At 46.3% G+C, this 26,127-nt stretch overlaps 1 protein-coding gene across 3 annotated transcripts in view; it reads left to right on the top strand.

The window, feature by feature from the left end:
• RBMS3 (RNA binding motif single stranded interacting protein 3) overlaps positions 1-26,127 on the top strand; it is a 1,376,050-nt gene that overhangs the window by 1,407 nt on the left and 1,348,516 nt on the right. The window lies entirely within an intron of this gene.

The raw sequence follows: 26,127 nt of genomic DNA, 5'->3' as shown, positions 1-26,127 counted from the left end.
ATATTTCATGCATGCTTGGCTCTCATGTGTCTGCACAAACACACGCATGACGTGTGTGCACACACAAGAACATGCATATTGGCTATTTATGATTTTACAAGGCGATTAAGGGATTCAGAAAAAAAACATTTCATAATTAGCCACGAGACTGCAGGACTGTGTTAAAAAATGCTTCTGTTAGCCGAATTAAAGCGTTGGGTTGTTACTGCCTTCGAACACACGCGTTTGAGATGTGTGAAGATGTCATACGTGTACCTTTCTGTCTCCGAGCACATGCACACATGCACATATGTATGTAGCGTACATGAACTGACGGGACCCTTGTGTGGTATGGCGTGGCGTAACTCATTCATTTGTCTTTTTGCCTTTCTGTGGCATTTATTTATGCGCCTGTGGTTAGTTTTGACTCCAGCCATGCACAGTAAACTCACACCCACACATGTGCCTTTACTTAGCTTATACAGCTCTTTACTTTTAAATTGAAAGCGGCTCGTTATAAATTAAGGGCTCCTACATTATAAAACCAAATCTATATCACGTGTCCCGCCTTTAATGAGTGAATGCCTTATTACGTCTGGCAAAAATGGCTCCCGCAACTTATCTTATGTGCCGATATAGAAGTGAAAACGTTCTGGCATGCCGGGATCTTTTCTTTGATATTTTGCCTTTTTTCTTTGATTTTCGTAGCTGCTCCGCTGTGACGTATTTCAGGACCCGTACAAAACCCTGCGTAGGTAGGCGGCGGCCCTTGAAGCCCCCAGGATGGAGTCGGTGGGCGCTTTTCTGCTGACAGCTTGCATACAGTACCCTGCGTAGGTAGGCGACGAGCCTTGAAGCAGCCAGGATGGGATCGGTGGGCGCTTTTCTGCTTAGAGCTCTCCATGCATCGGTGTTGGGGGCTGCCTGTCTTATGACCTGCTTCTTATAGCCCCCGTCTCGAGGATGCTCGCATTGCAGGGAGGGGGTCTTCTGGATGTCGACGGTTCTTCGCCATCCCCACAGTGAACCCCACTCTGCACCCCGAGTGTCTGCTGCCTGGGGGGACCGATACACAAGAAGATGAAAGCGCTCGCCATTTTCCTCAGTCATGGCGTGCATAAGAGGCGGGCACAGGAGTCTTTGGGCATCCGAGGAGGGCGCCTTTCTGCCCGGTGGGCACGTCAGTTCAATCAGCCGGGGCACATACAGGATCAGCGTTCGGAAACAGGCAGTAGAACCCCTCCACCCTGTGGGGTCAATGCACCCGTGCCCCCATGTGCCAGGGCCTGCTCCCAGTCCATGCTGGGTACCAGAGGCAGAATCCTGTCACATTGCGCAACATATGTGCCTACCAGCTCTGTCCAGGATGGCACAGCCTGTGTTCAGTAGCAGAGGGTGGCACCGCTCACCAATGTGGGATTAATGCACATGTACTCTTTAATAACGAGCTCTGTGCCCAGTCCATACTGGGCACCTGAGGGTGGCCTCCTGTTACTCTGTGTCACGTATGTGCTTACCAGCTCTGTCCAGGATGGCACAGCCTGTGTTCAGTAGCAGAGGGTGGCACCGCTCACCAATGTGGGAATAATGCACATGTACTCTTTAATAACGAGCTCTGTGCCCAGTCCATACTGGGTACCAGGGGGTGGCCTCCTGTTACTCTGTGTAACATATGTAGAAAATAGCTCTGTCCAGGATGGCACAGCTTGTGTTCAGTAGCAGAGGGTGGCACCACTCACCAATGTGGGAATAATGCACATGTACTCTTTAATAACGAGCTCTGTGCCCAGTCCATACTGGGTACCAGGGGGTGGCCTCCTGTTACTCTGTGTCACGTATGTAGAAACTAGCTCTGTCCAGGATGGCACAGCTTGTGTTCAGTAGCAGAGGGTGGCACCACTCACCAATGTGGGAATAATGCACATGTAGTCTCCAGTGACAAGCTCTGTGCCCAGTCCATACTGGGTACCAGGGGGTGGCCTCCTGTTACTCTGTGTCATGTATGTGCCTACCAGCTCTGTCCAGGATGGCACAGCCTGTGTCCAGTAGCAGAGGGTGGCACCGCTCACCAATGTGGGATTAATGCTCATGTACTCGCCAATGACAAGCTCTGTGCCCAGTCCATACTGGGTACCAGGGGGTGGCCTCCTGTCATTCTGTGCATCATAGGCACCCACCCGTTCGCCCTGGCCAGAAGGACACAGTCTGTGTTCGGTAATAGAGGGTGGCAGCGCTCACTAATGTGGGATTAATGCACATGTACTCGCCAATGACAAGCTCTGTGCCCAGTCCATACTGGGTACCAGGGGGTGGCCTCCTGTCACTCTGTGCATCATAGGCACCCACCCGTTCGCCCTGGCCAGAAGGACACAGTCTGTGTTCGGTAGCAGTGGGTGGCTCCTGTCCACAGTGAGGGACCAGTGCTGCGGATGCTCTGATGTTAAGGCCTCTACACAGCCCTTGGTGGGTACCAGAGGGTGGACGCGGGTGATGCCTTTCCACTGCCGGGCCTGAGGCCACTATACTGGGTGTCAGTGGTGACTGCACTTTAGCAGGAAGGATCCCTTGATTCATGGACTGGACTTTTGCAGTTTAAACATTTCCATTCCTGGTCCTTTCTTGCTCTGTGGCCACACTAGCATTGGTCTGGCTGCATGACTTGGCCTTCTGCCTGAATCCCCTACCCTTCCCTCGCCTGGGGGGGTGGGATGCTGAATCCACCTGACAGTTCAGCCCATGGCAAGAGACATCTTTTAGGATGTGCCAGACACAACTATTGGGTAGTTAACAAACGCCCTGTCCTACCTCAAGCTCAGGAGGTTTCCTGTAATTCATGTGCCCCCTAAATCCTATAAGGCTGGGGCGGGTTCAGTCATATCCCACACTTGTAAATGAGTCTTTCCCAGCCCTCCAGCACTTCAGATACGCCCCTCCAACCCCCAAGAAGTTCCCTGATTTCCTGTTCAACACTTGTCCAGGTGACCACTGCCCCAGGTGTCCTGAACAGGATGCTGACCTGATGCACATGCTCTGGGCCTGCCCCACATTATCCTTATGCTGGCACAGATTGGCACCCCACTGGAGGAGGTGGCAGGTGGCTCTGCCAAGCACTGAGTTGAGGGCTGTATATTGCGCCTATACGCGTGCTGAAAACGCAATAGGGTGGGGACGCAATTTGCAGACCTGGCGCTTGTACTGGCAAAGCACCTACTGACGAGGAGGTGGAAATTGGCAATGCCTCCAATGCTATCCCTGTGGAGGAAGGAGGTGGAGAGATGGGGTTTGGCAGAGAGCGGCGCTCTTTGCCGGGAATACTATCGCGGGTTGCGAAAGCGACCAATAGCGATGGAATGGGACACCCTGCTGGAATCCTTTAAGGCACTAGAATTGCCCGAACCTTGAATACTGTTATATACAATGTAGAGCACCGCTATAACACCTTAGCTGTGTGACAGTCTGGACCTGCCACACAGGTGCGGCCCGTGCAGGTAAGAGCAGTGGGGCCGGGTTGGGGGGGATTCAACAGACGACCACGAGGGAAAATTAAATAAACAATAAATGTTCTCGTCGCTGTCTGTGGAAATCCCACTTGGCCCCACCGGTCTTACCTGCACTGGCCGCTGCTGCTGCCAGATGTTTTAGATGGCGGCCACGGTTGGGAACCACGTATGGTGGCACGACTGCCGGGACGGACTGTGGAGTCCCATTGGCCGAGGATGTTCCTGCTAACCACTGAACCGAAGAGTCCATACACTAATCGACATGCTTGCCACCTGATGTGCTGCAAGACGACAGGCTTGAACAGATGAATGTCATGTTATGGGGGAGGGGAAAGGGCCTGCTTTATTTGAAACTTGATCACCACATATTCTGGGGAACACAATGTGCGAAAATTAGCCATCGCGCATACCTTTTGAGTGTGTACACATGAGACTGTCTTGTAGGGACTGAACTCTACTCTATATGTTGATACATTGATACATGTTATAACTGAGGCCATGGAAATTCATTATACTGCTCTGTCATTTGAAACCCAATGTTAATGTTAATGTTATGTTAATGTTAGTTACATTTGTAAAGCGCTGCTGTTACCCGAAGGTGTCCTGGCGCTACGGGGAAGACCTACCGGAGATGCAATGATCTGTGTATTTCGCGACCTAATTTGAGAAGAGCCAAGTTTTTAAAGCCTTCCTAAAGGCCATCAAGTTAGTCATGCGTCTCAGATGTAATGGAAGTGTGTTCCAATAAAGTTTGTGAGGAAAAAGAACCATACCCTGGGGACTATGAGCTGTGCCCTGCAGTTTACCTGCAGCTTGAGGGACCTTGCACGCCCACCCTTTCCAACCAGGTTGGGCAAGAGGAGGCTAGGGGTCTGATTTAGAGTTTAGGGGCACCTGACAGTCCTCCTATTTCTAAAGAAATCATTCACTTCCTGAATTCAGACCAGAATCCACCAGTTGAATTTCCTCCACAACGTCATCCTTATAAAGAAGGTAATTAATCAAGTGAATTGTCCTGTGTAGTTGGCATGTCTTCCATACACTGGGGGATTTTGATTTACCAATGGAGCTAATTCAGGCTCTGAATCTTTCAGCCATGGAAGGGGGCATGCGTGAACGGACCGGCGTAAGCATCCGTCCTCTCGCGGACCGGACAGCAACGCCTTAGATTGTGGAAATGTAAGGGAGTCTCTCCAATCAAGGAGTACTTTAGGAAACACTCTATCTTACATCCTACTATGGCGAAGAATAGGATAAGTTCAAATAGTATTTCCATCTCGTCCTCTGTGTGTAAGGCCTGCATGTTTATCATATGAAAGGTGGCCTTTATCTTTGATTTTCTCGGTCTGATGTATCCACGAATAGACGGATAGTTGAATATGGACTGCATGACGTTACAACGCAAACAATTACAACACATGCTTTTACAATGCAGTTTTTACATCACAACTACCATTGCATCAAATGATTTTACAATGCATGCCAATCACAATGCATTTTTTAAAACTACCTTTACAATAAAACTTTATAAATTAATAAATAAACACATTCCATTACAACACATACCATTACAATGCATAATACTTTTAGGGGAACAGTCGGGTAAGTGTTGGTTAGTGTAGGGGTAAAAAATACTATTCCCACTCCAGTGAGTGCAACAGTAGGGAGAGTGTTGGATAGTGTAGGGTTAAAAATGACTATTCCTATGTACCGCAAAACCCATACCCACCCTAAAACAAAAAAATCTCCATTACTTACCTTATAATGTGTTGTAATGACATACAGTGTAATGGTATGCGTTGTATTGGCATGCGTTGTAGTGACATGTGTTGTAATGCCATGAGTTGTAATGGCATGCGATGTAAAAAGGCAGTTGCGTTTTAATGACTGTGTTTTAATGGCTGTTTCCCTAAAATATGTAGACAAATACATTTTTTCGTCAGTTGGCATTTTGTTACTCTGTATAGATGTACAGAGGAATATAGGGGCATATACACATTATCAACGGATGTCATTTTTATGTGATAGAAAGGCAGGCAGATAAACAGACAGATTGTCAGACAGACAGAAAGTTAGATAGAACAGACAGACAGGCAGGCAGACAGACAGGCAGGCACACATGTTGACAAAAACACAGATGGATGGATGGATGGATGGATGGATGGATGGATGGATGGATGGGTGGATGGATGGGTGGATGGATGGATGGATGGATATATGGATGGATGGATGGTGGGTTGGGGTGCATCAATGGATGGATGGATTCTCCCAAGTTTACATTTTTGTTATAACATCCCCTTTTCTACTAGAACTCTACACTACTTCAACATTTTGATTTCAATGAACAGAGTCTGCCTGTAGATACTGCAGACAATCTCCTCCCTCTCTTGCACTCCTTACACTCTCTCTGATACTTGTTTCATCCTAGTGTGTAGTTTGGGCTTTGTGTGAAACCAGTGACCTGCTTGTCTCTTGGGTTGTGAGTGTATCCTGCCTCCACCCTCACACCTTACTTTATATTGACACATTTGTGTAGAGTTCATATTCTTATATACCAGAGAAGCCCTCAGATGTTCATGGTTGGAGGTGCATGCTGGGAAGGGTTTGAGGTGTTTGAAGCCTGTGTGGGAGATGTTGGTGCATGAAGTTCAAAGACAAGCTCCATCCATGGTGGCACGTGGCACTGCACATAGGTATGCAGGGTGTGGAGTGTGCAGGAGGTATGCAGTGCTGCATCCAGATACAGGAGGCGTCTCAACTGTCCCAGCAGCTGAGCTGGACCAAAGATAGTGCTTCCAGGTCATGGAGTTCAATCATCCACCACTTCCTACCCACTGCACCTTTAGTACCCTCAGTCAGTAGATACTCACCTATCTCTTGTGACACGAGTGTTCACTGGCTCAGTACAGAACCCGTCTCTTGTGAAGTCAGTACTCACTCATCAGTACATCTCCTGAGTCTCTTGTGATGACAGCGCTCAGTCGGTCCGTATATACCCTGCCTGCCTATAGTCTTCACTCAGACTGTACGTCCCCCCCTGCCTCTTGTAACATAAGTACTGTCTTCAACCAGGAGCATTATCAATGGGGCAACTGGTGCAGTTGCACCGGGTCTCACTATGAGAGAGGCTTCTGCTACCCAATGATGTCTTCCTTTAAGTTCCCATCATAGGTCCAGGTTGGGTCAGTTTACGTACCTTGTATGGCTACCGTGAAACTTTAGTGACTCTGTCAGTAGAGCCCTTGCCTTCCTCTTGTGACATCAGCACTACAAGCTTTGTGACATCAGTACTACAAGCATTGCCTACCTCTGTGACATCAGTACTACAAGCATTGCCTGCCTCTTGTGACATCAGTACTACAAGCTTTGTGACATCAGTACTACAAGCATTGCCTTCCTCTTGTGACATCAGTACTACAAGATTTGTGACATCAGTACTACAAGCATTGCCTACCTCTGTGACATCAGTACTACAAGCATTGCCTGCCTCTTGTTAGATCAGTACTACAAGCTTTGTGATATCAGTACTACAAGCATTGCCTGCATCAGTACTACAAGCTTTGTGACATCAGTACTACAAGCATTGCCTGCCTCTGTGACATCAGTACTACAAGCATTGCCTTCCTCTTGTGACATCAGTAATACAAGCTCTGTGACATCAGTACTACAAGCATTGCCTACCTCTATGACATCAGTACTACAAGCATTGCCTTCCTCTTGTGACATCAGTACTACAATCTTTGTGATATCAGTACTACAAGCATTGCCTGCCTCTTGTGACATCAGTACTACAAGCTTTGTGACATCAGTACTACAAGCATTGCCTGCCTCTGTGACATCAGTACTACAAGCATTGCCTGCCTCTTGTAACATGAGTACCACAAGCTTTGCCTGCCTCTTGTGACGTCAGTACTACAAGCTTTGTCACATCAGTACTACAAGCATTGTCTGCCTCTGTGACATCAGTACTACAAGCATTGCCTGCCTCTTGTGACATGGGTACCACAAGCCTTGCCTGCCTCTTGTGACGTCAGTACTAAAATCTTTGCCTGTGTCTTGGGGCATCAGTACTAGAGCCTTGCTGCCTCTTGTGATGTCAGCGCTACAAGTCTTGCTGCCTCTTGTGATGTCAGTACTACAAGCCTTGTGACGTCAATGGAAGTCAGTTCTGCAAGCCTTGTCTGCCTCTAGTGACGTCAGTACTACAAGCATCTCCTGCCTCTTGTGAAATCAGTACTGCAATCTTTGCCTGCCTCTTGTGAAGTCAGTACTACAATCTTTGCCTGCCTCTTGTGATGTCAGTACTACAAGCATGGCCTGCTGTTGGTGACCTCAGTACCACAAGCCTTGTCTGCCTCTTGTGATGTCAGTACCACAAGCCTTGCCTGCCTCTTGTGACGTCAGTACCACAAGCCTTGCCTGCCTCTTGTGACGTCAGGACCGCAAGCCTTGTCTGCCTCTAGTGGCGTCAGTACTACAAGCCTTGTCTGCCTCCTGTGTCGTCAGTACTACAATCTTTGCCTGCCTCTTGTGAAATCAGTACCATAAGCTTTTCCTGCCTCTTGTGACATCAGTACTACAAGCCTTACCTGCCTCTTGTGGCGTCAGTACCACAAGCCTTGTCTGCCTCTAGTGGCGTCAGTACCACAAGCCTTGTCTGCCTCTAGTGGCATCAGTACGGTAGGGTGTTAAAATATCGATAACAAAAATATAGCTGACATAAATATCGTTGCAAAAATATCGTTTACAAAAATATCGACACCCTATACTTAAACAGGTAAGTACATAAATATCGACTCCAAAATATCGTTGTAATTAATATAGATGTAAAAAATATCGACTTTTTAAAATAATTAAAATTACATTAAATAATAAATAAATATAAGTACTATTAACAAAATACATTACATTACTTTTATTTTTTAACTATTTCAAACAAATTTACTACACTTTTTAATTATAAACTTAATAAATGTGGACATATAAATTAATTTTACACATTACTTTATATAACAACAATAATACATATATATAATTAAAATACCCCTTTACCCAAAAACCCAAAACTGACCCTGAACCCTAAAAATACCCCTTTACCCAAAAACATTTTCACTAAAAAAATCCTGTACACACACCTAAAATTAATTAAAAAATTAACATAATTAATGACATAATTATTATTCAATTAACTAATTAAAATTAATTAACTATTATTTATTACACTATTTATATTTATTTAAAACATTCATTAATCTATTATTTCATTATATTTAAAAACCCCTTTACCCAAAAACTGAAAACTGACCCTGAACCCAAAAAATACCCCTTTACCCAAAAACTAAAAACTGACCCTGAACCCTAAAAATACCCCTTTACCCAAAAACTAAAAACTGACCCTGAACCCTAAAAATACCCCTTTACCCAAAAACTGAAAACTGACCCTGAACCCTAAAAATACCCCTTTACCCAAAAACTGAAAACTGACCCTGAACCCAAAAAATACCCCTTTACCCAAAAACTGAAAACTGACCCTGAACCCTAAAAATACCCCTTTACCCAAAAACTGAAAACTGACCCTGAACCCTAAAAATACCCCTTTACCCAAAAACTGAAAACTGACCCTGAACCCAAAAAATACCCCTTTACCCAAAAACTGAAAACTGACCCTGAACCCTAAATATACCCCTTTACCCAAAAACTGAAAACTGACCCTGAACCCTAAAAATACCCCATTACCGAAAAACTGAAAACTGACCCTGAACCCTAAAAATACCCCTTTACCCAAAAACTGAAAACTGACCCTGAACCCTAAAAATACCCCTTTACCCAAAAACTGAAAACTGACCCTGAACCCTAAAAATACCCCTTTACCCAAAAACATTTTCACTAAAAAAATCCTGTACACACACCTAAAAATAATTAAAAAATTAACATAATTAATTACATAATTATTATTCAATTAACTAATTGAAATTAATTAACTATTATTTATTACACTATTTATATTAATTTAAAACATTAATTAATGTATTATTTCATTATATTTAAATTACTTCCCACCCTACTCCCCTAAAAACCCACAACCCGCTACGGAACTATTAATACTAAATTCAACTGAAAATACATTATTAAATAATAATATACTACTAAAAATAGTACTTTGACTAAAAATAATCATTAAAAACACTACATTACTTATAATTATTTAAAAAACGATATTATTGTAAACTATGTTTTTGTAAACGATATTTATTACAACTATATTAATGTTAACGATATTACTTACCTGTCTGTCGATATTTTGGTCAGACGATATTTTTGTCATCGATATTTCTTCCTGTAGATATTTTTGCGCCGATATTTATGTTAGGCGATATTTTTGCGGCGATATTCCTGCTCTGTACCATCAGTACTACAAGCTGTGTCTGCTTCTTGTGACGTCAGTACTACAATCTTTGCTTGCCTCTTGTGACATCAGTACTACAAGCATTGCCTTCATCTTGTGGCATGAGTGCCACAAGCCTTGCCTGCCTCTTGTGACGTCAGTACCACAACCCTGTCCTGTGACGTCAGTACCACAAGCCGTGTCTGCCTCTTGTGACGTCAGTACTACAATCTTTACCTGCCTCTTGTGACATCAGTACTACAAGCATTGCCTTCATCTAGTGACATCAGTACTACACTTCTTCTCTGTCTCTTGTGACGTCGGTACTACACGCCTTGCTGCCTCTTGTGACGTCAGTACTACAAACCTTGTTGCCTCGTGTGACGTCAGTACTACAATCGTTGCCTGCCTCTTGTGACATCGGCACTACAAGCCTTGCCTGCCTCTTGTGATGTCAATACTACAAGCATTACTTTCATCTAGTGACGTCACTACTACACGCCTTATCTGCTTCTTGTGACATCGGCACTACAAGCCTTGCCTGCCTCTTGTGACGTCAGTACTACAATCTTTGCCTGCCTCTTGTGACGTCTGTTCCTGGCTTTGTTTCTCATTCCATCCGTGCTCTCTCCTTCCTCGGTTCTTGGAACGCGCAGCTGTCACTTCCTACGTTTTGTTATTGTATTAGTTAAGTGCATGTACGCCACGAGAGCCCATGACCAGCTAAGACCAATGACGTGAACATTAAAGGGTCAAAGACGACAAGTCTGGACATTAAAAGCGCCAAGTTTGTAGTTCCCTGACGCTGGATACTTTGCTTCATCTGAAGGAGTATAGTGTGTGACGTCAATCCGTTAGCACGCACCTATCACTTCCGATGTCAGTGAGCACTGCATGTTCCCGCCATTCTTGCTTGTTCATAGTAGTGACACGTGACTTCCCTTTGATGCTTCAGTTCCCACTCCGGCCTCTCTTGTGATGAGTGTCTTCCAGAGGTCAATCAATCAATCAATCAAAAACATTTATAGAGCGTGTTACTCACCCGTGGGGGTTTCAAGGCGCTGAAGGGGGGGTCATGGGGGGGTGCTGTTACTGCTCTAATAGCCAGGTCTTGAGGTGTTTCCTGAATGTGAGATGGTCCTGGGTCATTCGTAGGTGTGAGGGGAGGGAGTTCCATGTTTTGGCTGCCAGGTAGGAGAATGATCTTCCTCCGGTGGTGGTTCTACGAATCCGTGGGACGCTGGCGAGGGCGAGGCTGGCGGTGCGGAGTTGGCGTGTGGGAGTGTAGAACGAGAGGCGGTTGTTGAGATATTCGGGGCCCATGTCGTGGAGTGCTTTGTGTGCGTGGGTGAGGAGCCTGAACGTGATCCTCTTGTTGACGGGGAGCCAGTGCAGGTTTCTCAGGTGGGAGGATATGTGGCTGTGGCGAGGGATGTCGAGGATGAGCCGTGCGGAGGCGTTTTGTATGCATTGTAGTCGATTCTGAAGTTTGGCGGTGGTTCCTGCGTATAGGGCGTTTCCGTAGTCACGTGGTCTCTTTGGGATTTAAACCTTTAACGAAAGGGTCATACAGAGATTTCTGCAGCTGTCGGATTAGCTCGCTGAGCCACCCAACCCAGCATGTGTCAATCCATCACTTTACATTACATCACTTTGCTTCCTCATCTCTGTGCATTCCAAAGCCACACCGAAGACTTTCTCTCATAACCTCCACCCCATTAGTTCCATCTATAGGTTACTTCGTTGTACACCCCATAGAGGTCACTCCTTTAGTCCCTGTGACATTAGTGCACCATCCACCAGCATACACCCCATCAGTGTCACTACATCACCGAATATTACATCACTTCCTGCTAATCTCCTGTCCCAGCCACATCCACTCCATCAGCTGCAACAACAGCAGCTGCGTGGCTGCACCCAGTCCCGCAGCCTCCATCTTGGCTCATTGGTGGTGTTTGCCCGCTGCCACCAGCGAGATGCAGCAAGTCTGGCCTCTTTTTTTATTGGTTACGCTTGCAGTTATGGTGCTTTAAGTTTCACTTTGTCCACCCCATTCCTCCCCTTTACATTACTTTCTTTTAAATAATGCCTTCCTTGGTTTGCTTTCCTATAAACTCATCGCAGAAATATAGTAGGTGCTCTACAGGCCTGGCCTCACTGACGGCAGCACAGGAGTCCTGGCCTCACTGAAGGCAGCACCGAGGCCTGGCCTCCCTGAAGGCAGCACCGAGGCCTGGCCTCACTGAAGGCAGCACAGGAGGCCTGGCCTCAATGAAGGCAGCACCAAGGCCTGGCCTCCCTGAAGGCAGCACCGAGGCCTGGCCTCACTGAAGGCAGCACAGGAGGCCTGGCCTCACTGAAGGCAGCACAGGAGTCCTGGCCTCACTGAAGGCAGCACCGAGGCCTGGCCTCCCTGAAGGCAGCACAGCTGCCTGGCCTCACTAAAAGGCAGCACTGGATGCCTGGACTCACTGACGCAAGCAGAGTAGGCCTGGACTCACTAGAAGCAGCACCGAGGCCTTGCCTCTCTGAAGGCAGCACCGAGGCCTGGCCTCAATGAAGGCAGCACCGAGGCCTGGCCTCAATGAAGGCAGCACCGGAGGCCTGGACTCACTGACGGCAGCACTACAGTCCTGGCCTCACTGACGGCAGCACTGGAGGCCTGGACTCACTGAAGGCAGCACAGAGGCCTGGCCTCACTGAAGGTAGTACAGAAGCCTGGCCTCACTGAAGGCAGCACCGAGGCCTGGCTCCACTGAAGGCAGCACCGGAGACCTGGCCTCACTGAAGGCAGCACCGAGGCCTGGCCTCACTGAAGGCAGCACCGGAGGCCTGGCCTCACTAAAAGGCAGCACAGGAGGCCTGGCCTCACTGAAGGCAGCACCGAGGCCTGGCCTCACTGAAGGCAGCACCGGAGGCCTGGACTCACTGACGGCAGCACAGGAGGCCTGGACTCATTAGAGGCAGCACCGAGGCCTGGCCTCTCTGAAGGCAGCACCGGAGGCCTGGACTCACTGACGGCAGCACAGGAGGCCTGGACTCACTAGAGGCAGCACCGAGGCCTGGCCTCTCTGAAGACAGCACCGGAGGCCTGGACTCACTGATGACAGCACTGGAGGCCTGGACTCACTGACGGCAGCACTACCATCATGGCCTCACTGACGGCACGCACTTAAGAACTCTCTCAAAGTATTGTTGATTGCTTCTGGGCAGACACACAAGAGAGAGGTGCCCTGCCCCATTGAGGCTCTCCATTGCAGAGTTATTCTGGCACATGACTTTATGCTGATTGACCTGTACACACATGAACATATTTAAACCACTTTCATCCTCTGATGAGTTGAAAGAACAGTGAAGCATGTCAGAAGTTGATTGAAGAAAAAGTGACTTGACCACAAGTACCCCAATGCTGGGTGAGGAATGAGAAAGAGAGAGGCTTGTGAGTAACCCTGGGCGTAGTTCACGAAGTAGCGTAGCTACACGAAGTTCACTTCGCACTACGCAAGCTACGCGTAGCTACGTGAACTGTGTAGTGCACTGTGCAAAATGCTGTTCGCACTGATTGCACAGTGCCGAATGCTTGTCCGCACTGTGCAATCACTGCAAACCGCATCTTGCACAGTGCAAGCGGTCGTTTTCTGCCGGTCGAGTAGATTTCTACTCGACTGGCAGCTTTCTCAACGCAGACTGGTAGTTTCTCATCACGAGCGGTTGCGAGCATACGTGACCACTCGCAATGAGAAACCTTCCCTATCCGCGTTGAGAATCTCGCCGGGAGGTTTATTTTCCACGCACGCTATCGACAACTTGATGTTGCTGATCGCGAGTGAGGAAAAAGTCTCGCCGGGATGTCATTTTGCTCCCTCGCGGTCGCCAACTTGACATTGAGGACTGCGAGCAAGCAAAAAATGACCGCTACGCGTGTTGGCACTGTGCTACGTGCAATTCGCGTAGCACAAAGTAGGGCAAACTTCGCAAACTACGCGAGCGTAGCGTAGTACTTCGCCCAAGGTTACTTATGAGTTTGTCTTATTTGTAGGCACCCACCTGTAAAGTTCTTGAAACAAGCTTGTTGCATGAGGGGAGACGCACACAGTGTGTACACAGTGCATTCTGTCGGCGTACGCTACATCAGGGGACGTAGAGAACTATCTCTTGTAACAAAAGCACATAACCCAGCAGTGTATGCCACGTTAGTGCACAAGTCATCCGTGTACATCAGCGCAGACGTCACTAGTGAACTCATTAGCAGCGGACACTCCACCTGCTCATAACACAAGAGTGCTCATTAACTGGAACATTGCTACCCACTGCACCTGCAGCCAGAGCCGGCCTTTGCTATGATAGCGCCCTGGCATGGGCGGAGAGAAATATGGCACCCGTGTTTGTTGATGGTAGTGAATTGAAAGAGGCAGCAGGGGGTCCCTTGTGTGTTCACTGGCCAGGAACTGGATGAGCAGGGACAGACCCCTGAACACAAACATCCCTGGACCAACCTGGCTCACCTGAATCACCGCTAGCTTAGCTACCTCTGGCAGATGATGGTGTTGTTTCGGGCATCGCACCAAAAATTTGGAATTCTTTGTCGAAGGAAATCCGTCTGATTCCTGTCTCAAAACAGCAGTGAAAACACTTCTGATGAACAAATGGTTGGCCTAAAATCAAAGTCATACCCTGTATCGATTGATCTCACCTTGTATATTCTCATTTGTTGATCATTACTCCTGTCCCACTGATCTCCCAGGGAGGGCCGGTCCCTCAATGTGCTACTCTTCCCTGATTGTATCTATAGAGTATCTGCGTTTTATTCCTGTGTCTTTGCTGGTTTTTCACTCCTCCCCCTGTAAAGTGATCTGATAGCCTCACGGGTCATGGGCATGCTATATAAAACGTTATAAATGAATAAATACATAGATCTAATTGGGTTTCTGGAATGCAGTCCATAACTACCCATTAAGGACTGGCTGAAGCTCCTTCCTAGAAGAAAGCAGGCTGAGAGCAGAATGTGAGTAGGCCGGGGCAAGTCGGTGGACAATTAATGTGCTTATTACACATTGGCATAGGAGTACGCCATTGACTTACTTCAGTTTAAGCCATTGACTCACTTCAGTTATTGCCTCTTACTCGATTTATACTCACCTGTATCTCAGAACCATAAATTAGCTGAGGGCTAATAATCGGGATTATTGACCATATTACATAGACAATCTTCTTATAGTATTATTGCATGGGCAATGTGATAGCTGAGCGGGTTGAGCGCCTATTGCAGGCATGGGTTCAAATTTCTTCAATGTTGACTCAACCCTCGTCTTTCTGTGGTTGGCAAAATGTGCACCATTCACGTGGGTAATAATAACAAGCATCACTCAAGCGCTAGAAGCCAATCCAAACTATGGTGGGCGCTAAGAAATGTAGTATTAGTACATTAACGTGAACATTTCTGAAGCCTTTATTATGAAATTCCACGAAGTAGTGCTTTGTTGTGCAGCTGAACTGGCATTCTTGCTCCTGGGTGGTCTCTGCTTGCTGCCAGTGTGCCCTGGCATCAGAGGAGGTTGTTCGCTCAGGTTTGGCTGTCAGGCATGCCAGGTATTTTAAGCAGCGAGGCTGGTTATTAATTGCCATTAGCAACACACCTCTCCAGTCATCTGCTCCCGCGCTGACTTGTGCATTGCAGGAGGCTACGCCACATACTGAGTAATAGAGGCGGGAAAGTGCCTTTCATTTATTTTATTGATGTATTTACAATTGTTTTTATAGTGTTTTATCGCTCAAGTCCCAAAATATACTGCTACATATCTGTATGCAGCCGAAAAGGCGAGACTCCCACATTCTCGGAGTGGTACAGTCTGATCTGCTGGCAATGCATCTTAGCAATAGTTTATTCAATTTCATGCAACAACTTACGCAGCTCCGAGGCAGTACCACTCTGTCGGCTCGGGGGGTGTCACCAAGTGACCCGAGTAGCATCGGATAGCTGTGGAGGCAGCTGAGCCGGTTGAGGGCCTGCTGCAGAGGTCTAGTCATCCCGTAGAGCACATGGTTGAACCCAGGCAGAGTCTCGTCAGCCTTCCAACTCCCTCGGGAGGTACCACCTGATTGGCTAAAATTGTGCTTATATTGAAGATGCAAGAGACAGCTCCCTTTGTGGTGTGTTTTAAATCACAGGTCAGTGTTGCAAGACTGGTGGTCACATGTTGTAAGCCAGTTGCACTTACAATATTTGAAAGAAAGTTTGGTGGCAATATCCATGAATGCAAATTTGTTTCCAATAAAAGTCAAGTATTCCAAATGCTTTCTTTTTAAAGTTAAGAAATTTAATATATGAGTTATGATTCATAGTCATCTGGTGTTGTTTAAAAAATGGAAGGCTGCTTTGGAATCAATAACAATACATTGTGATGCAAATCCCAGAAGATCCCACCTTCAAGCAGATATTTAGGGGCGTTGCTTCTGAATATGTCTCTCCGATTGGCTAGTAACTGCTGCCATTCATAGTCTAATGCGTGAACTATGCATGGGATAGGCTGCTGGGAGATCCTGTGGACACATCAGTCGCAGATATCCAGATGTGGACAATCTGCAGAGACGTAGCACCCCAAGAAATACCGTAATCCGCTGCAATAAATCTCAGCCATGTGCTGTGGATACATTTGTTCCAACATTCATGTAGGTGGTAAGGTGCCACGCCTCCCAAGGCTCTGTGGCAAGAAATGTTTTATTTATTTTTTATTTTACAGAGTTTTGTATAGCACGAACTTGAGCCGAATTGGGTATCAGAGCGCTTTACATAGCACCAGTTGCATTACATGAGAACACATTCATTTTTTGTTAGTCAGGGGAGATTAACTGATTTGCCCAGAATCACAGGATGTTCAGCGTCGTTGCTGAGACTCGAACCCAGTTCTCTAGATTCGAGGTCGACCGCCCTAGCCGTTAGACCAATGTAGGATTATTCAGGTTCTGAAATTGGTAATTAGCATAATGATGACCTCCCCGGACATAATCTCAGATGATTTGCTTCACAGTGATGACATCAGTGTGTAAGGGACAGGGTCCCCTGACACACAGACAGGAGCATCCCTGGCCTGACATATGATGCAGAGGGCATTGCTGACAACAGTTGTTCATTCTGGCCACACAACGGTTCCCACAACTTCTGGCAAAAGCCATTAGGTTTGTCCTTGGCAAACCGATGCAATGGATACATTTAATTTCTATTGTTACTGCAAGTATATACCACAAAAATTATAATAAAAAGAACAACATGCAACTGCCTAAACATGGCGGCCATACGCTTGCAATAAAAAAATTAAATTTAAATATAATGTTACAAGTTTAATATAACAGAAAATGTGCTTCTTAGCAGGCAGGTGCCCTTTGAACAGGCATTGAAACCAGTTTTTTTAGATGGCACAAAGAAAGGATACTACTGGGACTTAATTACTATGACATAAAGGCATAGATTAAACAGAAAAAATATATAAAAAATATTATGCAGATGTAAAGAGTGGAAAGAAAAGAACACCCGACTCTGTCTTCTTGACCTACCTGACGCAGTGAAGTTGCAGGATATAGGTTCAAAGTATTGGAGGCACAAGAAAAGCGGCATGAGGTGTGGAAGGGCGGGTAGCGGCATTGCCTGTTACTTAAACACAGACATGGGGGTTTATTAGGATGGCGGGTGGACTTCAGTCCGCCCGCCAACCTAGTGGTGCTGGCACCGGCCACCAGTGGTGCGGCGGTCCCGCACCGCCAATCAGGATGCCACTGGCATGGTGGCATCCTGCATACATTGCATTGTGGCGGGTGGAGCTGAAAGCAGCACCCGCCAAAAGGCAATATATGCATGTCGCGCATTTGCATTCACAACGTGGCAGGCACCGCACGGTGCCTGCCACATTGTGCATGCAAATGGAGGGGGGTACCATGGGTAACCCCCAAGTGCACACCCAACTCCCCCAAACCCTGGGGGCCCGCAATGGGCTCCCAAAAGTGATCTTCGTCTGGCTTTCCGTGGCAGACTCTCCGCCATGGAAGCCCAGCACCGCCGCCCAACATGATATGGATGGCACCGCCACCATATCTGAGCCCTTTTCCGCCTGGTTGCCTGTGTGACTGGCGAAAAACCGGCGGACGGTCTTTCCATCCGCCGGGATCCCCCCCCCGCCCCCCGCCATCATAATGTGGCGGGGGTAATGGGAGGTGGGCGGATCGCCACCGCCATCCGGGCGGTGGCGGTCTACCCGACATCCTAATAGACCCCATAGCTCTTAGCATTGACAGTGGCTGTCCCAGTGATTTAATCCAATGTCCTTTGCATACACAGTCATGTTGCTTTTTACTCAAACTATCCAATGAGATTCATAGTACAAGCTGAGGTAAAAGAGTGAGCTACTATTCTAAAGATGTCTCCTTCACTGCCCTCCCTCACTTTACTCTCAAAGGTGCTGGCACTTCTAGTTTCACTTTCCTGGTCACGTCTACATTTGATCCCCGGTTGCCATGGACGTAAATTCACCAAAATGCCATGGGTGGCGGGCGTGACATCATATGTCATTTGACCTTTACTTGACTCGCACACATGCTTACAAATACACACATTGACATACACTCTCTGACATACACACACTCTCACCCATAAGCAAGCATAGAACATACATTTCAAAGCATTTTACTTACCATAGCTGTCAGATAGTGTCATATTCCAGTTAATTGTACTTGACTTTTATTACACTAAAAGTTAATAATATTATTCACTATTTGTATAGTAAAAAAAATTACCAGAAAATTGGAGTCACAACCAATGTCTATTAGGAGGAGCTGTCCCTTTGTTCTGGGCACTGATTCTGCCACCTATGAGGCCAGGGGTCGCAAAGACAGTGCCAAGGGTTGTAAGGGGCAAGCCAGGGGTCGCAGTTGTGACCCCTGGCAAACCATAAATGAAGTCAATGCTGACTATTTTACCTGTGCCTTGTATTTTTATTTGTTTCTCTGCAGGAGGGACAGTTAGTTACAGGGACCTTCTCAGGCTCTCAGAAGAGGGATAGGATCAGAATATATTTTATATATATTTTTTTATTTTTTATTTATGACTTGTAATGCGCATGGCTGACTCTGCAACGAGGTGTCCCAGCGCAACCAGAAACCAAAGACAGAAGCATGAGAGACCAACCTAGTGATTAAACATCAGATAATGGGAACAGAATCTGGAAGTGGAAGTTGGAAGAAGTGCCCAAAATGCAGTGGCTTACCAACTTAATGGGGAGGCTTGCAAGCATGACTATGGAAGACAACATATTCAAGTTACTGAGCTGGCAGAAAGACATAGCACTTCATTTCTAGGCGTGTGCAAAATGTATGTCATTTGCTCTCATATAATTATGCAAAAGTTCGTAAAAAATATACATAATTACGTGAAATGTAAATCCATAAATTTTGCACCAAATTTTTGTTCGAAAAGCGTCCTTTTGTCAATTTTTGGTGCAAGGAAGCTATTAAGAAAAGTATAGCGAATATTAGCCTATCGCGTTCTGTTGTTCGGCAACTTTTTTTTACCCCAAACGAAAATCTTCGCGGTATATCGTTACCACGAATGAGGTAAATTATGTGAAGTGGTGTAATGGAATAATTTTGGGTATTTCATGTAATAAGCATAATGCAAAATTCCCATAATTATGCTAATTATGTCGGTTTAATTTAAATTTCACCCAGGCCTACTCATTTGCATATGGGCAATAGTGTGGAATCAGCTGCAAATAATGTTAACAGGTGCTTATTTTAAATAAATCACAAATAGCTCTGACTGTCTTGCTGTTTTCACTCTTTGATACTAGGTGCTGTGAGGAGAAATCTGAAACAATATGGACGAAAAATCAGCACAAACAATTTGTAATCATTTTCCCCATATGTTTTGCTTTGAATTTTAAAATGTGTGCTTAAATTCGGTGGAAGCACTGGGAAATTGTGATTATATAATTTAGCCCCTGATTTTGCACTGTGCACTGCACAAGTCTCTTTGTGTTCGTGTACAACAATTCAGAAAAATAGTAGGGGGCGGAAGAGGCTTGATGCTTTCTACATCACTGAAGACATCAGAGGGCGGTTGACACCTTGTGCCACTCTAGGTCCCACAACAATCTCCTCTCCTATTTGCTGCTGGAGGATGAGTGACAGGGCAAGGATTGGAAACTATGGGCGGGGAGGCAGGCTGGGTAGCAGAGGAAGTGTAGTACCAAAGGACAACACAGGGTGGCAGGTGATGCTCTTGTCTCCCGCCCAATGATGCTGATGATAGCATCTTGTTGCATCATGAACAGCTAGCTTTCTGTTACAGAGGGACGTGTAGTACCCTGAAGCACACAAACTTTGCCGTTTGGTGTTACATTATTGTATGTTATATTCAGTGGCGTACCCAAAATGTGAGGGGGCCCGTGCAGAATTCATGAGGGGGCCCCATGCTGCGGACTCAGCCAGGAGCTCTTTGACCTGGGACCCACCGCCCATGCACAGTGCCAGAGGGGGTCCCTGTTGCTCGTCCCCCTCCCTAGCTATCGTAGCGCCACTGGGTATATTATGTTGTGTTGCTTTATGCCTAGTCACGTCAGAGTAGCTGACGTTGCAGGTCACTTATTGGTAGATCGACCACCCGTCCAGTCAGCCGTACAAACCTCTCAGTGCAGTGGGCAAACCCATGATAGGATTAAAATGTTGCACCAACAGTGGTGCTCCCTACCACGCGACCCTTGCTGTTGGCTTCTCCGAGGTCATTTTAGGGGTCAAGAGGTTTTAAGAACCCTCGGCGTGGACTCTTTGCGCAGCCGGGGCCCAGCCGGGGCCCGTACAGGCAAGAGCAGTGAGGCGTTGGGGCCAGGTGAAGGGGGCTTTCGACGGGCGATGAAAAGGACAAATTAAATAAATAAATAATTTGTCCTGGTGGTCGTCCGTTGAAATTCCCCCTCACTCGGCCCCACCGCCCTTACCTGTACGGGTTGCAGCTGTCTTTGCGAGAACCTGTACACCTCCCAGATGGGTGTGCGCTTCATCTTGTGTCGTGACTATAGCGCCTCCTTCGAGGAGATGACAGTGACGCTACATTTACAGGAAATTGTCAGACTTGCATTCTACACTTGAAAACGATGCCGCGCATACGCCACAGCTCTGAGAAAGAAATAGCATCGAAAACCACGCCAAATATCACTTGATTGACAGGCATTTGAAGAATACTTGACATACCTTTGTGTAGAGCTCGTTGTAACACTGTGTGGCCTCTTACTGCTGACTTAGATAATATGCGGTCTATTGGGTCTCACAGCCACCAGTGTTTTGACGCTCAGTTTCAGCATGTACCCTCACCCGGAGCTAGAAATCACGTGAGCAGAGTGCTGCTGGCATCAGGTGAGCTCTACAGGCAAAACACGAGTTAACTGCGAAAAGCTTTATAAGCTGAGGCCTAGAAACGAGGGAACTGATTCACAAAGAAAGCAGAAACGTAGATTCGCATCTAAGCCAGAGTGTACATTTACTACTGTCTGGAATTCAAATACATCTCAGAAATGTGTACACAGAGGTGTGCCGGGTGCAGGTTTCCATGAGGATTTCATAGGAAGTCATCTGATTTTCCAGTTGGCACCCCAGTCCCATTGGGTGGAGTTTTCTATTCCAGAGTACTTGCAGAGTGGAAATCCTCCCTGTAAAAATGCACATTTTTTTCACTACAAGAAATAAAACATCCCATTGTGAAACCTCTTGTGCTGTACCCCCTCCACTGCATCTGGGGCTGTTTTATTCCCCGCTCCATCCTGGAGAGGGGTTTACGCCAACACAGGGGAACGTTTCTAGGCTAAAATGGGAAAGGTGCGTGACTGCCCGAACGTATCTGTGCGTGTTCAAACGTCCAAGGATCCCTAGGCCTTGACATGCCTCAGAAAGTCCACATTCCCACCTCTGGACTGGGAGTCACAGATGCAGGGGACCCCACACTCACGCTGGAGAGTTCCACACCTGTAAAGCGCCAGGAATCAGTTTTAAATTCCTGGCACTTTTCCATAAAATTCCTGGCAGGTGTCAGCAAAGTTAGTTTCCATGCAGAGGCCCGATATGCTCTTACGAGCCGGCTTGTGACTGAGTGAGGTATATATTTACAAACAACCCTATTTGTGAAGTGGTTGTGTGTCTAAAGTAGAGGGGATGTGAACAGTTCACACATTAAAAGCTGTTCCAAGAAATATTTTACATTTCTAATGGTGACCATCGCCTTTAGAAGCCATGAGGCCCCTGACATGTTTACCAGAATAGGGGCCGCAGTATGATAGCTTGTTTTTCGTTTACAGCGCCTAGTATCGCGCATCCGCTGCTTCTAGTGCAGCAAATAAGAGTTAATGTTAATACTCAGTATAATAGGGCTCAATCTGATGCGGGATAATCTGGTTTTGTCGGCATAAGATTTGGTGACCCGCGGGTCACTGGGGATCTGAGCTGTGAGCACTTAATTGACTGGGAACAATACACACAGCGCTTTCTAGCACGTGTGTGCTTCGTACCGCTACCATAAGCTTTTAAGAAGTAACCAATCCATGCATTGCCACCTGTCCCCTCTCCTGCTGTGTGGACTCTTTTAAAGTGTAATGTTCCTTCAAAGATAGTTTTCGAACCAACAACCCCTTCTCTTTCAGCAGCAGCAGCAGCAGTTGTCAGCAGTTTTAGAATGCATATTGTTGTACTGTAATTGTTTTGTAATTAAGGCACCCTGTTTTCCGTTTTTACTGATATTTACAGATAAATACAGACAGAAAACCATTTTTATCCTGGCTGTATTTTTTTTAAAGTGGATAAAAACGGAAATATGGGTTGATTTTGTGGGATTCTAGATGCTGTTAATCATGACTACCGAGCCAATAGCTGTGTGGATTGACAAGCAAGGGGATCACACAACAGGGATTTTAGCAAAGAGCCTTAAACAGCAGTAGATTTGCACAACCTTGATACTAACATTTACATATTTTCTTACAAGCGCATATTTTAGCATCTGAGTGTCTATTTTGAAACCTGTCAGGCGTTGAGGCACGAGTGCACATTAACAGGTTAAATAAATGCAGAAATATGCACATTTCAGCGTAATTTTTTCACAAAACCTGAAATAAATATGGGTAAATACAGGTAAAATTAGCAAAAAATAAATATGGGTAAATACAGACAGAAATGACAAAAATATTAATACCATAAAGCCGGGAGCCCTAATTGTAAATGCATTTATATAGCGCTCAATACATGAAAGGAAGCGTTGAAGTGCTTTGCGCTGGACAGCACGCTGCTCCGGAACCCAAGATTAGTGGGTAGGGGGTATGTTAATGGCTCATTATTTTCCCTGGAGGAAAAACAGCCATAAAAGAAAGGGGTTTCCCATAAGATAGACTGAAAGATGCAGCTGACAATATTTTTGAATCAACCACAAGTCTGATCATCAGCGCGCCAAAGCTCAAAGAGCCAGCCCCAAGGCCTCTCTCCACGCTGCATGTGCTCCAGAGAGACCAGGGCGGCCCGGTTTGGGCTAACTCCCATCCACTCAGCCCAGAAATGCCTGCTGCTCAGCAGTCTCGCCGTGCAGCGCCATTGACCTGCTTTCAGTTTTCTGCTGAGGGAAGCGCTTTCTGCTCAGGCCGGCGCTGCGCACACACTGTACCTGCGTGCCGATTCTGCAGACGGGCGTTTTTTTTATTTTTATTTTATTTAGTGCGAGCTCGACCTGAAAGTATTGGAATGCTTTACATGAGTACCAGTTACATTACACAAGGATACATTCATTTTTGGGGGGTTGGCACGGGGAGATTAAGTGATTTGCCCAGAACCAAAGGCTGCTGAGCCCACGCCGAGACTTAAACCTGGTGCCCCAGTTCCAAAGTTGGCAGCTCTGACCATGAGGCCACATCCTTTTTTACCTAAGCAAGCCATGTAGTTATTGTCCAATAGCATGAGCTGGGTCTGGCTGGATAGGAGGAAGGCCAAGGGGTGCCTGATTTTCACTTTATGCTGTGTTGTGCTTAGTAGTGTAGCCAGGGTGTCTCGGCCTCTAGTGCATGGAAGGCCCCCCCTCCCTGACTGCTGTCTGTATTATAAAATACAGCAATAACCAGGATTCAGTGGGCCCCTCAGGCCTCTGGGCCCTGATGCCACTGTACTTGCTGCACCAACAGAAGCTGGTTGGTCAATGGGATATATTTAGAGGCACTTTTTTTTTATTTACATGAGTGCATGTCTTATGTTAACACGCATCTGCAATGCAATATGTCTCGCATTTACACAAGTTTGAGCTATTGGCATTATAAATGACAGTGCCTTTTTATTTATGTTTAGGTTTTTAAAACATAAATAAAAGTCATTGTCATTTACAATGCATTCGCTGAGTTGTCCACTTCTGTCTCCCAAGGCTCCTGAGCTCCACGTTTGCTACGAATTAAATAAACACCCCTGTGGTCACAACTGCGCATGAGAGACCCTCCTGCAGTACCAGAAACTCATAAAAAAATAATGCTCACAGACTAAAGAAGACATACCGTGTAACAACTGAAGTAAAAGGTCCAGTCCTCATGGGAGGTTATAAATGAAGACAAGGCAGTACTGAGGAGGGACTAGCCAGCCTAATACCGAATCAGAAACCAGCATTTACGAACAATGACACCAACCAATGACAAATATGGGCGGAGAGTGGGCGGGGGCTTCAAGTACATACTCCAATAAAACATGGCTCACAGCACAGCGCATGCGCTGCCCAGGCTCGACCTAAAAAGCGTCGTAAGACACAGGCAGGGAAATTAATGAGCTCAAAATGTCTCTTAACACATTTCTGTGTGAACAAATCGCCCATTGGTATTAGCAAAACTTTTTTAAATGCTAAGTGTTTCCATGCTTAAAAAAATAATAATAATAATGCAACAATGCAAAATTTGTGAACCGCTAATTACAAGTGGTGCAGTTCAACCACCGGATGAGTACGTTGTTATGTTATGTTATGTTATGTTATGTTATGTTATGTTATGTTATGTTATGTTATGTTATGCATGCTTGTGTAGCGCTCAAATCACTCGTGAGGGAAGCCAGCAGTATCTCCTGCTCTCTTCTTTTCACCACTTAATTATTTCATAGTCCTAAAATGGCGCTTTAGTTTCAGGCACTATAAGTATCACATGTTAATTCCACCTGACACAAAATGTCAAAATATTCTTCTTGGAAAAAATACAAAGATAAGAACAATGGAAGACAGGAGGCTGTTTTTCTGTTCATTTCACTGTCTTCCTCTGACTTAAATGTGAAGTGGTGGAGGAACAGCACCTCAATAACAGAAATTACATGAATTAGCAAAACAAAGCGAACACTGCCCTCCCGCAGAGGTTGCTGTCCTCGTACAGTTCTACGGTGAAGCACATGTGAAACTGAAGCTTCACTCTATTGCAAACACACACAGCAGAGAGCACCTTTCCAGATGTTACCAGGAGCTGCCCGTGCAGGTAAGAGTGGTGGGGCTCGTTTGGAGGGGATTTCGACAGACGAGGAGGAGGGAAAATTATTTATTTTTCCCTCGTGGTCATCTGTTGAATTCCCCCCCAACCCAGCCCCACTGCTTTTATCTGCACAGGCCGCTCCTGGATGCTATACGCTAAGTTGTCATTTGCTTTGTAGGTTTTAGTCTTTTGAAAACACTAGGGAAGGGAAAGAACTCTTCAGGTTGGAACGTTTACCCGCAAGTAGGAATTGACTTCCACTACCGGAGGTGGACTGTGTACTGAAGCCACAATGTCACCACACATTGGAATATGTGGTAGGCACGTGCACGAGAAGCTGCCACCTTCAAAGGAGGAAAAAGCTAGAGGCGTAAAAAACCTCCTTGCTGGATGAAGAGTTCTAAGGGCTGAAGGAAACCAGGAACCAGGGATCAGTGGAGTTAGGCTGGGGGGAAGAGTGAGGATCAGTACGTGGAGGTAGCGAGGAAACAACTGAGATACCACAGCTTTGTTGCGATGCGCCCACAACCCGACGGAGGTCTTTATCAAGCAAAAGAAGATGTCAAAAGGAACGACCTCAGTATCCCATGAAAGGAACTATAATGGATTGGGAGAATCAGGAAGAATCAAAAGAAGAGACAGCCATGATGGAGAAGGAAAACAAAGAAAATGGAAACCGGAACTGGACTAGCTGCAGAGGAGCTGTAAGAGGGAGCTGCAAACTCTCAGACAAGTTATTGCCACCTTGGAGCTTGAGGGGTGAGCA

This window comes from Lissotriton vulgaris, chromosome 10 (genome assembly GCF_964263255.1).
Source record: "Lissotriton vulgaris chromosome 10, aLisVul1.2, whole genome shotgun sequence".
Lineage (NCBI taxonomy): Eukaryota > Metazoa > Chordata > Amphibia > Caudata > Salamandridae > Lissotriton > Lissotriton vulgaris.
The sequence above is the reverse complement of the archived record's forward strand: the minus strand, read 5'-3'. Positions and strand labels throughout refer to the sequence as shown.